Source organism: Neovison vison, chromosome X (genome assembly GCF_020171115.1).
Source record: "Neovison vison isolate M4711 chromosome X, ASM_NN_V1, whole genome shotgun sequence".
NCBI classification, from domain to species: Eukaryota; Metazoa; Chordata; class Mammalia; order Carnivora; family Mustelidae; genus Neogale; species Neogale vison.
Window position 1 is genome coordinate 101694454 of NC_058105.1, and position 12365 is coordinate 101706818.

Consider the following 12365-nt stretch of genomic DNA (forward strand, 5'->3'; position numbering starts at 1 on the left):
TCTGTTGAAGGAGTTTTAGGCTCTTTCCAGTTTGGCTATTGTGGACATTGCTGTTATAAACATTGGGGTGCAGGTACCCCATTGGATCACTATATTTGTATCCTTAGGGTAAATACCCAGTAGTGTGATTGCTGGGTCATAGGGTAGCTCTATTTTAAACTTTTGGCCCGTTCATTCTTTAGTAGGATAATCTTTAGCCTCCATGTATTTGAGTTCTTTCTAACTTCCTCTTGTGGCTAAGTTCTAGTTTCAAAGCATTATGATCTGAGAATATGCAGGGAATGATCCCAGTCTTTTAGTACCAGTTGAGACCTGATTTGTGATGCAGGATGTGATCTATTCTGGAGGATGTTCCATGTGCACTAGAGAAGAATGTGTATTCTGTTGCTTTGGGATGGAATGTTCTGAATATATCTGTGATGTCCATCTGGTCTCTGTGATGTCCATCTGGTCCAGTGTGTCATTTAAAGTCTTTATTTCCTTGTTGATATTTTGCTTAGATGATCTGTCCATTTCTGGGGGGGGTAATAAAGTCCCCTACTATTATTATATCGTTGTTGCTACAATACCCTTTTTATAAAAGGGTATTAACTGGTTTATATAATTGGTTGCTCCCATGTTAGGGGCATAGATATTTAAAATTGTTAGATTTTCTTGTCGGACAGACCCTTTAAGTATGATATAGTATCCTTCCTCATCTCTTATTATAGTCTTTGGCTTAAAATCTAATTTGTCTGATGTAAGGATTGCCACATTCTTTTGATGTCCATTAGCACGGTGAATAGTTTTTCAGCCCCCTACTTTCAATCTGGAGGTATCTTTGGTTATAAAATGAGTCTTCTAAAATTTTTTTAAAAATTAACTTTGAAAGAATAAAGAATCATGGGGGAAAAAAACAAGAATTCTATGTGCTGCATTCTTCTATTGTTAGAGTGTTGCAGTTCTCATTGAGTGGTAAACTCGGTCTTGGCTGGGTGTTCTTATTGATCTGCTGGGGGAAGGGTCTGTTGCAATGATTCTCAAATGCCTTTGCCTGAGGCAGAATTATACCAACCTTGCCAGGGGACAGGCTAAGTAATCTGCTTGGGTTTGCTCTGAGTAGCTTTTGTTCCCTGAATATTTTCAGTACAGCTTTGAAGGACAAGAATGAAAATGGCAGCCTACCAATCTCTGGCCCCAGAGGAGCCAAGAACTCAGGATCCCACTCAGTGAGCCCTCAGAGAAAAACAGTCAATCACTTTTGTCTTCCTGGTCCCGGCTGCACTCTGTGCTCATCTGGCCTATGACCAAGCATTTCTATCTCTGGCACAAGACCCTGTTTGGAGTCTCCAAATCCAGCAGATTCCTGCATTGCACTCCCATGCTGCTCCTCCTGGGAAAAGAAGGGAAGTCTCCCAGATCTGCTGCTTGTTAGGTTCCTGCTCGAAGAGTAGTGGCCGAGCTATGCTGCAGATCATGTTTTAAGGCAGACCTGAGCTGAGATTCCACTCCTCATCTCTGTCTTTGCAGCCAGCTTCCCCACTCTGATACTTGGAGCTGTGGCACACTCAGGCACCCCCAGTCTTTCTGTGACCATGAGGGTCCTGAGGCCACACTGTCCCAGCAAGGGTTCTACCCCCCCAACCTCCAACCCTGCTTAACCACTGGAGTGACATCCTGCAGTAGAGTAGATTTCTAAGTGTTCTGACTTTGTGCTCCGTTGCTCTATCACTTGCCGGTAGCCATCTGACAGTGGATCCCTTCCCGTGTGGTTTATCTTCCCAGATATCACCTCTGATTCACTTCTCCACGTGTCTTACCTTCCAGGAAGTAGTAGCTTTCTGTTCATAAAATTGCTACTATTCTTTTCTTTGATCTTCTGTTGAGTTTGTAGGTGTACAGAACAGTTTGATAACTATTTAGCTGAAATAGGTCTCCTATTGCTCTGCCATCTTGTTCCCAACCCTTGAAATGAAGCATTTTAATAATGAAATCTTATTCTCAGTGAAGTCTCATAATTCAGAAACAAATATTTTTAGTTTTCTTATTTTTGTGGTAATAGTTATCATCATAAGAATCTGTCTCCATTTTACCTCAGATTGGAAAAGTTGATCGTGTAACCAAAAACCAACTGCTGTGTTATATTTGGGAATGAATCACTTTTAATCAGGTACAGCAAGCTCACCATTAAAGAACAAGGCACTCATGCCTACAAAACCTTCATAGGAAACTGGCCTGGTACCTAGCTTATACAGCTTCAACTTACAAGTGATATAGTCACTTCCTGGCAGGCCAAGAATCAGAGAATATTTCGGGGACTTTGAGGAAAGAGGAATTTACTTACTTTACAGATTCAACAGTAAAATCTAGGGGAGATTTTCTTGGTCTTGACTTCCTAGCCTAGATTTTACAGAAACCTTTAAAGGGTTCAATCTTGGATTCTTAAAAAAAATTTACAAACAAAAGGTAATAGTTTTACTTCAGTATCTGTTAAATACTACATGATCAAGAAATCTTATGGAGTTATTTAACATCTCATTGCATTTGTGAAAATAAACAGTCTAAACTATAATGAGACCAACTTTTTTTTCTGATCAATATTTGGAGACTATTTATGGCCAAAACAGGGAATGCTTTGGACTGAATGTGTACTCCCAAAATTCATATGTTGAAACCCTAATTCCAGTGGGTTTGGAGATGAGACTTTTGTAATGCAAAAGGTGAAGGTGGAGCTTTCATTAATGGAATTAGAGCCTTTATAAGAAGAAACATGAGGGAGATAATCTCTCTCTTCCTGCCACATGAAGACACAGCAAGAAGATGGCCAATTGCAAACTACAAAAGGATCCTCATGAGAACCTAATCATGCTGATACCTTGATGTTGGTCTTTTTTTTTTAAAGATTTTATTTATTTATTTAAGAGAGAGACAATGAGAACATGAGCGAGGAGAAAGTCAGAGGGAGAGGCAGACTCCTCATGGAGCTGGGAGCCTGATATGGGACTCGATCCCGGGACTCCAGGATCATGACCCGAGCCGAAGGCAGTCGTCCAACCAACTGAGCCACCCAGGCGCCCCAAACCTTCAAAACTGTGAGAAATAGGGACGCCTGGGTGGCGCAGTTGGTTGGACGACTGCCTCCGGCTCAGGGCATGATCCTGGAGTCCCGGGATCGAGTCCCACATCAGGCTCCCAGCTCCATGGGGAGTCTGCTTCGCTCTCTGACCTTCTCCTCGCTCATTCTCTCTCTCACTGTCTCTCTCTCTCAAATAAATAAAATAAAATCTTTAAAAAAAAAACTGTGAGAAATAAATGTTTAAGCTATCCAGTCTTTTATTTGTTATACTGGCTCAAACTAAGACAGGGAGATTGTTAAGAAAATTATTAATACTTGAAAAAAAAGCAGTAAAGGTGGGTAGCATGTCTTTTCAATGTGATTCTAACACTGTTCAATAAATTCAACCTAGAATTATACAGTTTTCTAGAGGAATGTATCTGTGTTTGAGTTTACTATTTACTATTTGATTAGAGCCTAGACACTATAAAGTTACTCGCTAAAATGTTAAGTTTCTCTCTGATAGAAAAGATAATCCTAATGCTTATGGTTTGACTGTCTCATAGGACAATAATGACTTAGTAGCCTTACTTTGACAAATTTTAGATGGTTTTCTTATTAGACTATATAAACTTCTCATGAAATGCTCTTGGAGCCAGTTTTACTATCTTAGTGGTTTTCTTCATTAGTTAATGAGTTGAATAAAATGTTTATTTTTTATTTCTATAAGTCATTTTTAACTTTTTAAAAGTCATAATTTGATCCATATAATGTATTCATGATTACAGAAACTTGCATTTGAATATAAATATAAGAATTCATATGGGTATTCTCATAAGGCTTCAATATCATAAAGAAGAAAATAAGGCCAAAATTTAGTCTCCTTTTACCTTGGGTTATATTTAAATTTTCTGATGCAGACTTTAAATTAATTAGATGTGTATCCTATAATAACAAAGAGGATGACAGGCATTCTGAATATAGATTAAATGGTCTTAATGTCAGGAACCAGAAATTGTTTCTAGAAATGACTGATCCTATTTTCCAATTACTTTCAGAAATGACAGAATAATAGTAAATCTGCCAAAACCAAAATTGTGTTTGGTAGATATTTTCCAAAGGTCATATTGTGAATACTAATGAAGCCAATGCAACAATTTGTTTAGTTATTTCAATGTATATTTAGTAGCTGACTCAAACCCTACAGGCCACTGAGAAATGGTGTTGCACAAAAATCAGAATTTTTTTTTTTACCTCCACAGAAACAATACTGAAATTTTCCTCTGACCAAGGTGAATCGCTAAATACACATGTACTTAAAACTTTACTATGGAAAGTATGTATATTGTATTCCATAAAGTAGAACTCTGGGATCTTCATCAACCATTTGCTAAGGTACGTGAAATAATGTAAGGGTGAACTAATGGTTATATAACTAATACATATATAAATTACATTCTAATTTCTGGGAGGCTTTGCCTTCTATATAGTGAATGGTTGTCTACAGGCAAAATTATTTGGAGGTGAGAAAGTATTTTGTCACTTCATCTGGGTGAGAATAAAATTCTCTGGTATCTTAATTTGAAAACTCACACTCCCCCCACCCCAGCCTATAGTCCTTAAACTGACCAACAATTACCAACATACAACATGTATCATACTTTTTATTTGTTAATTTTCTCTCTCTCTCTTTTTTAAAAATTTAAAGATTTTATTTACTTTATTTACAGAGACAGAGAGATCACAAGTAGGTAGAGGCAGACAGAGAGAAAGAGAGGGAAGCCGGCTTCCTGCTGAGCAGAGAGCCTGATGCTAGGATCCATCCCAGGACCCTGAGATCATGACCTGAGCTGAAAGCAGAGGCTTAACCCACTGAGCCACCCAGGCACCCCAATTTTCTCTTTTCCTTACTAAATTATAAACTTTGTGATGTCAAAGATATTTGTCTGTATTCCATTTTCCTGCTATAACATATCAGTTAACAAATGTGTCTGGTACATAGTAATTAGTTAATTATTAAAGTAATGGGAGTTTTGTTTTAGGATATGTGCTGTAACAACATTGGTAAGAGAACTGCAACATTTTCTATTGAGAAAAATATAATCAAAGGTAGTTTGTTAGTATAGAAAAATTACTAAATATATATAAAAATCACATTCTAATTTCTGGGAGGTTTTGCCTTCAATATAGTGAATTCAAATAAAAAATTACCTGCACAAAAATAAGTTATTAGGCTGTATTACCTCACCATTAATTTACACTGAATCAAACATACTCACTTTCCCACAAATGTTAACTAATCAGTGTACAGTTGATTAAATGAAACAAAAGATCTGATATTGCCTATGAATATATATTTTTTCACCTATAGTACATGCTAACATTCTAATTGCTATTTTGAACAGTAAATATAAACATAAAGATATTATTAGAGTTTAAAATTTAGTTGAAAGTACAAAAAATGACAAAAATTCAAATACTGATAGGTGGTCTAAACATGACATTTTTTTACATACCAGAGTCTTTGTCAGTAGTCTTTAGAATCTGTAATCATGTTCTCCATAAGAATGCTGTAGATATTAAGTGGGGATTTTCAAATTATAATGGCTGATAATGACCACTACTTTGCTCTCCAACCACTGGAATACACATTAAATATTCCAAAACGTTTCAAACTTTTAACAGCATTGAAAACTAAGAATCTTTAATCACAAGGCTCAAAGAAGTATTTTTATTTACTAAAGCATAAGTGAGGTCATGAAGCAGAAGGTAGTAGACAACAGAGATAAGGAGGGACCATAAAAAACTTCCATTCATCTATCTGTTAAACTGACTCACTCTTTCCCTCAAAAAGAAAGAATGGCATCATCTGTTCTTCCAAATCTGCCTTATTCGTGCCTCTCCTTTTACAATCAATCCCATTCTGAGTTGAAAGAAGTATAGGAAGGTGCCCTTTGGAGAATATAGTTATTTACTGTACCTGCTAATCAAAGAAGAAAAGGATTTCTAAGAGTATCCAGAAACAGTTATCTACCTCATGGGCATACCAGGCAGTGAAACCAAGATATCCTTCCTTAGACCAGAAAACTTAAACATTACAAACAGCATTACATTACAAAAACAAAACTTACAATTAAAAAATAGCCAACAATAAAAACTATTTTACACCAGCTGCTGGATGGGCTAATCAGTTATCTATCTCTTTGTTTTATAAATTAAGAAAATAATTTTAATAGTAATCTCATAGCTATTATAAGAAAGGAGAATTTACTGATTTAGACCTGAAACTGATATAACAACAGATAAAGTTTTATATCTTCTATTTCATAGATGTCACAAGTCACAAAAACAACAATAATCACAAAACAAACCAAAAACTCAATCTTTAGGAGAAAGATGTACCACATGAGTGGAAATTAGTTTTAAGAAACTGATACTGTATTATGTTCTCAGTAAGACTGTTGAAAGCTATGTGAAAACATGATCGAAATTGAGTTGATTTCAAAGTCAGGAAGAAAGGAATTAAAAAGAGTTCAGTGAGACTAGGCAACCTGGCAAAGATTTAATACTGCAGACTAAAATTCAGTCTTGAAAACAATGAAGTATAGTGATCGTTTTGGAAAAACTGATCCACCCTCCGGAGGACAAACCTAGGACACTTTCCCTGAACACAGAATAACAAAAAAGAGGAAGACGATGACAAACTACAGGATAAGACATGGGGAAGGTAGAATGAGAAAATTTATCTTCCCAGGGAGGAAATCAAAACCAAAGGGTAATGAAAGAAAATCAATATGAGATATAATTTAAGAAAACAATACACAACTGAAGAAAAGTTTGACTTCAAAGACAAAGTGCTTACCAAGAAAAATACTTTTCCTAGTGAATTTATAAAAGTTAAAAGTATAAAAGTATTAAAATTCTTATCCTAGTGAATTTATAAAAGTTTTCAAGAAAAATTAGTAATTCTAAAATCAAGGAGGCAGTGCTCGCTTCGGCAGCACATATACTAAAATCAAGGAGGCAGAAAATCAGTCTTACTCCTAGGAATTAAAAAAATGACTTTTGAAACTTCTGCAATAATAAATGCAGAAGACAATAGAGTAAAATCCACAGTATTTTGAGAAAGAAAGTAAAAAATACTTAATATGCTAGGTGGTTTGTCAGTCATGTTATGTGCATAGAACAGAGAAAGTGAACCACTCATGTTCTCTTATAAGAAACACGTGAAGATATATTCTAGCCAGCACAAATATAGGTTATTAATTTAGTCATCAAATACTTAATGACAGCTATGTGTGTACCATTGTTACAATAGATACTACATTAGACACTAAGGATAAAAATTTCACACAGTACTAGAAGGTGATACTTGTAATTACACATTGCTAGAGAGAAAACCAGGAGCTACGACCCAGAGATGGAATCAAAAAAGATCCCAGACAAAGTTTTCATTGTGTTGAGAAGTAAAAAATGAGTGGTAGTAATCAGTCATTGGGATGAAGGGCAAGTATTTTCAAAGATCCTGGGAAGAAACTAACCATTACATGGCTATGGAACTGAAAGAAGCCACTATGGCTATAGAGGAGAAAAGAGGATCATAGTGCCACATGATGCATGGGAAGTAGTAGGGACCAGAACACGCACGGCCTTATAGGCCATATTAACAATTTTGATCTTTATCTGAAAACCATGGGAAACCACTGACTGATTTACAGTGTGTGTGTGTGTTGTTTGTGTATAGGTACATGTTCAAATTTACATTTTTAAAAGTTTGCACTGGTTGAAGTATTTAGGAATAGATTAAAAGGGGACAATTTAGGTATAGGGATAACATCTCTGACACCATTTTATTTGTGCACCTTCAGAGATGATGAATTACAGTGGTGGTGATTAATACAGAGAAAGTATACGTCTTAAAGATATACCAGACAGAAAACTAGGTTTTTGATGTGTGCAATTAATGGCACATTAATATCTCTTCATGAAGATAAAACATGTTAGAAGCGGAGGGCTTAGTGTTGGGGAGAAGGTTACGTGCACAGGGTCAGGAAATTCTAAGTGTGAGTATCCTTTGAGATGTTTAAATGAAAATCTCAGATTTCAAGAAAGCAGTTGGGTCTGGATTTCTGAAAAGAGTTCTTATACAGAAATATAAGTCTGTGAGTCATTACATGTGGGATTTATTAAAAACTTTGGAACTGGATAAGACAGAGAAAAGAGCTCACCAATATACAAGCCTGGTAAAGATGAACTGAAAGAAGTTAAAGTTAAACTAAGAATAAATATTTTTGTAAACAAAATTTTTAAAAAGGATACCTAAGAGAACATATATAATAAAGGGCTTTAATAAGATAGAGGTTTATTTCTTTCTCATCTAAAATAACATACATGTGTAGCAATCCAGGCCTTAACTGGTACTTCCAAGGTTATCATCATCCTCAGCAAGTAATTTTGATTCTCATGTTCTCCTTTAGCTCTAAGATTCCTTCTATAGCCCTATTTTACATCCTTATTCCAAGCAGGAAAAGGAGGAGGAAGAATGTAGAAAATCCAGAAGACTTACCTCATTTATGCTTCAACTCGTTGATCACTCTCGGGTGCAATGTCACTGGGAAATGTAGTTTTGGGTTGAACACATCTGGAATGAAATGTGCTTTCTATTAGTAAAGAAGAGGATAGGCATTTGGGGAGGAAATGGTAGGAAATCACTCTTATACACAACTGTTTATGGTGTATATTACTATACAATTTCTGAATGAAATTTTGGCAACCTTCATTCAAATATTTAAATTTGTATACTCTTTGGATAGAGTGTTTTCACTTTTACAAAGGTATTCTAACAAAACAGAAATTCTGCCTCAGTAAGCAGATTTGGGATGTTTACAGCTATGGTCGTCCTGGTATTTAGATTGGAAACAATCCAAGTGTCAAGAAAAGCTGTCAAAGTTGTACGTTCTGGATATCAACTAATTAATTCTTGAGTGAGAATATATATATATATTTTACAGTGCTTGGTTTAATTTGTTAATACTGTGTTTAGGATCTTTGCATTTTTGTTAATGAGTGCTTTGGTTTCCAGTTTCCCTTTCTCTTTCTCAATCTACCAGGCCCTCAGGTTTTGTTTTTGACGTTAGTCTCATCATTAATGAATTAGAGAGGGGTCCCTGGGTGGCTCAGTGAGTTAAGCCTCTGCCTTTAGCTTGGGTCATGATTTAAGGAGTCCTAGGATCAAGCCCCGCCTTGGACTCTGCTCAGTAGGGATCCTGCTTTTCCCTTCTCTGTGCCTGCCTCTCTGCCTACTTGTGATCTGTCCAATAAATAAATAAAATCTTTTAAAAAAATGAATTAGGGAGTAATCCTTTTTTTCTGTATTCTTTGAAAATGTGTTTATAAGATTAGATTTATCTTTTCTTTGCAATTTGGTAGAATCTGGCAAAAACAACTTAGGCCTTGTATTTGTTATTCTACATTGAAAAATACTGATTCAGGGGAATCTGGGTGGCTCAGTTATTAAGCCTTTGCCTTCGTTGCAGGTTGGTTCAGGTCATGCTCCCAGGGTCCTGGTATCAAGCCCCACACTGGGCTCCCCCATCAGCGGGGAATCCTGTTTTTCCTTCTCCCACTCACCCTACTTTTCTCTCTCCCACTCCCCCTGTTCACGTTCCTTCTCTGGCTGTCTCTCTCAGTCAAATAAATAAAATCTTTTTTAAAAAATTGATTCAATTTATTTGTGATAAGAATGTTTTTGAGTCAATTTTTATAACATTGTTTTCCAGGAAATTGACTAGTTTTTCTACATTTTCAAGCTCATTGTCATAAAATTCTTTATTGCTTTTTCTTCCCGTAATCTGTTTTATCTGCACTTACATTTTTTTTTGCCTTTTGCATCCCTCATATTATTTATATGTGATGCTGTTCTTAATTTTACCAGTGTTTTTATTTATGTTTTAAAAATAATCAACTTTTATCTTGTTGATTTTCTCCATTGTGTATTTGCTTTGAATTTCAGATTTCTTTTTTAACTTCATAAATTTCTGATATTTATTATTTCCTAATTTCTATATTCTTTGGTTTATTGTACTTTCATATACTATTCTGTCTTGTGTTTTTAAAATGCTCATGTATTTTATTTTTTTTGTCAAATTTCATGTAACTGTTAGATCTAGATGTCCAATTGATTCAATTTATTTTATTTCATCTTATTTCATTTTATTTTGGCAAGAATATTTCTTAAGTAGTGTATGTAAGTCTCATTGGTTGTTTTATCTTATGTTTGAATTTCCGGAATAATGAGCTCTTGCCTAAGTGAAATCTCCAGAGATGAACAATGATGGATTAAGTATAATTGTTATTAAGTGTAATTATCAATTTTAATAGATTTGTTACAACAGAATGTTGGGGTCCGTTATCAAAGGAATGAGACTGAGACAAAGTGAAAGTTATGCAAAGCCTTATTCTATGCCAAGCATTAGAAGTCAGACCGACCAGCCAGGGCGGCCTCCGAAGAGAGAGACCCCTTCCCCATCTCACAGGCTGGTTTTATACGGCATAACCGCAGACCCAAGGTACGTGGCTTCTATTGTTAAGGCCTTTACTCCCAGAATCGATGCCTGGAACCATACCAGGAACTACGGGGCGTCTATTCCTGGAATGAAGTCCGTGGATGTAAACAACAATACGGCTACTTAGGCATATTTTTTAATATGGAGTTGCTCTGGCTAGGCAGGCCCTAATAGTTAAACAGGTTTTAACATTAAATTGGCCCTACATCTCAGTATTTATTCTTTTTGAACCTCAAATTGTCCTATCTTCAGCTAATGGTGGTCTCTTCATCTTGCCTCCTGTGTCCTTTTGTAGTCTGTGATAGAGTTTAGGTATAGGATTTCAGAAATGACAAGATGACTAGGCTCAACTTAGATATTTTTGATCACAGCTTAGAATCAGATATATCTTCAAGGAGCCCTGGTACTTCCTTTCAGTGGAAAATAATATTTGGAAATTATATCTCGGTGGTACGTTTGCATTTTCTACTGAGCTATCACCGTTTTTGAGCATTTTAGTAGGGGCCTAAGAGATATGCATTTAATTTATCTTAGGAAAAAAAAAGTAAATTCTACCTTTTCCTGTTGCTCAGAGAGGAGTCCATACAACATTGTCCTAGGTGCCTGTGAGAAAGGTAAATGTTGCTATGTCCGGACCCCGTGACATCCTGAAAATTAAGAAGGAGAATGTCCTTAAATTCCTTGCAGCAGGAACCCACTTAGGTGTCACCAAGCTTGACATCCAAATGAAACAGGCCATGTACAAAAGGAAAAGTGATGGCATCTACTTCACAGATCTGAAGAGAACCAGGGAGAACCTTCTTTCGGCAGTTTCTTCCGCTGTTGCCACTGAAAATCCAGCTGATGCTCGGTATCATATCCTTCAAGAATACTGGCCAGCGGGCTGTGCTTTAAGTTGTAGTTGCCGGTGGGGCCACTTCTATTGTTGGCCACATTACTCCTGGAAACTTCACTAATCAGGTCCAGGCCTCTTTCTGGAAGCTGCGACTTCCAGAAGTTACTATATCCCAGAGCTGAGCACAAGCTTCTTACCGTGGCGTCTTAAGTTAACTTGCCAACCATTAGTCTGTTAACACAGATTCTCCTCTGTGCTATGTGGATGTGGTGCCCTCACACAACAATAAACTCCTACTCAGTGGGTCAGGTGCGGCGAATTCTGTGCGCGGAGATTCTGCGCATGTGCGGCACCATTTTCCGGGAGCACACGCCCTCGGTCCTATTGGATCTCTCTTGGATCTCTACTTCCGCAGAGATCCTGAGGAGATTGAAGAGAGTGCCGCTCCTAAAAATCTGTGAATCAGAAGGAATTTCAGGGTGAAAAGACCTCGCTAGCACCTGAATTACTGTACCTAAACTTCAAGTTGCAGCCGTTTCTGAAGGCACGCAGGTGCCCTTTGTGCCTGCCACTGGTTCCCTCCTGAGGACTGGAGCATGCAGCCCACCATCCCCACTGAAGACTGGTCTGCAGCCTCCACTGCTCGTGCCACGGAATGAACATCCCCTGAGTGGTCTTAGGCTATTCTTTCATGGGCTCCTAAATAGAAGATGGAATATAAAATTGGCAGAAAATAAGTTCCAAAAAAAGTAAGTAAATAAACTACAAATTCATAAAACTGGAAATTTAAATTGAAGTTATACGATTTTATTTAATTTGATTTATATCTTGATCTTGTCTTTTATACTGAAAATTGTAGTTCCTAGTGATACTAGTATAATAACATATATGCTGTAATCTATTTTGTGTGTAGTGGAGTATGTGTATACAC

At 36.7% G+C, this 12365-nt stretch overlaps 1 pseudogene; it reads left to right on the forward strand.

Moving 5' to 3' along the window:
* The first annotated feature begins 11225 nt into the window (after positions 1–11225).
* LOC122897150 lies at positions 11226–12093 on the forward strand (annotated as a pseudogene).
* The last annotated feature ends 272 nt before the right edge of the window (positions 12094–12365 follow it).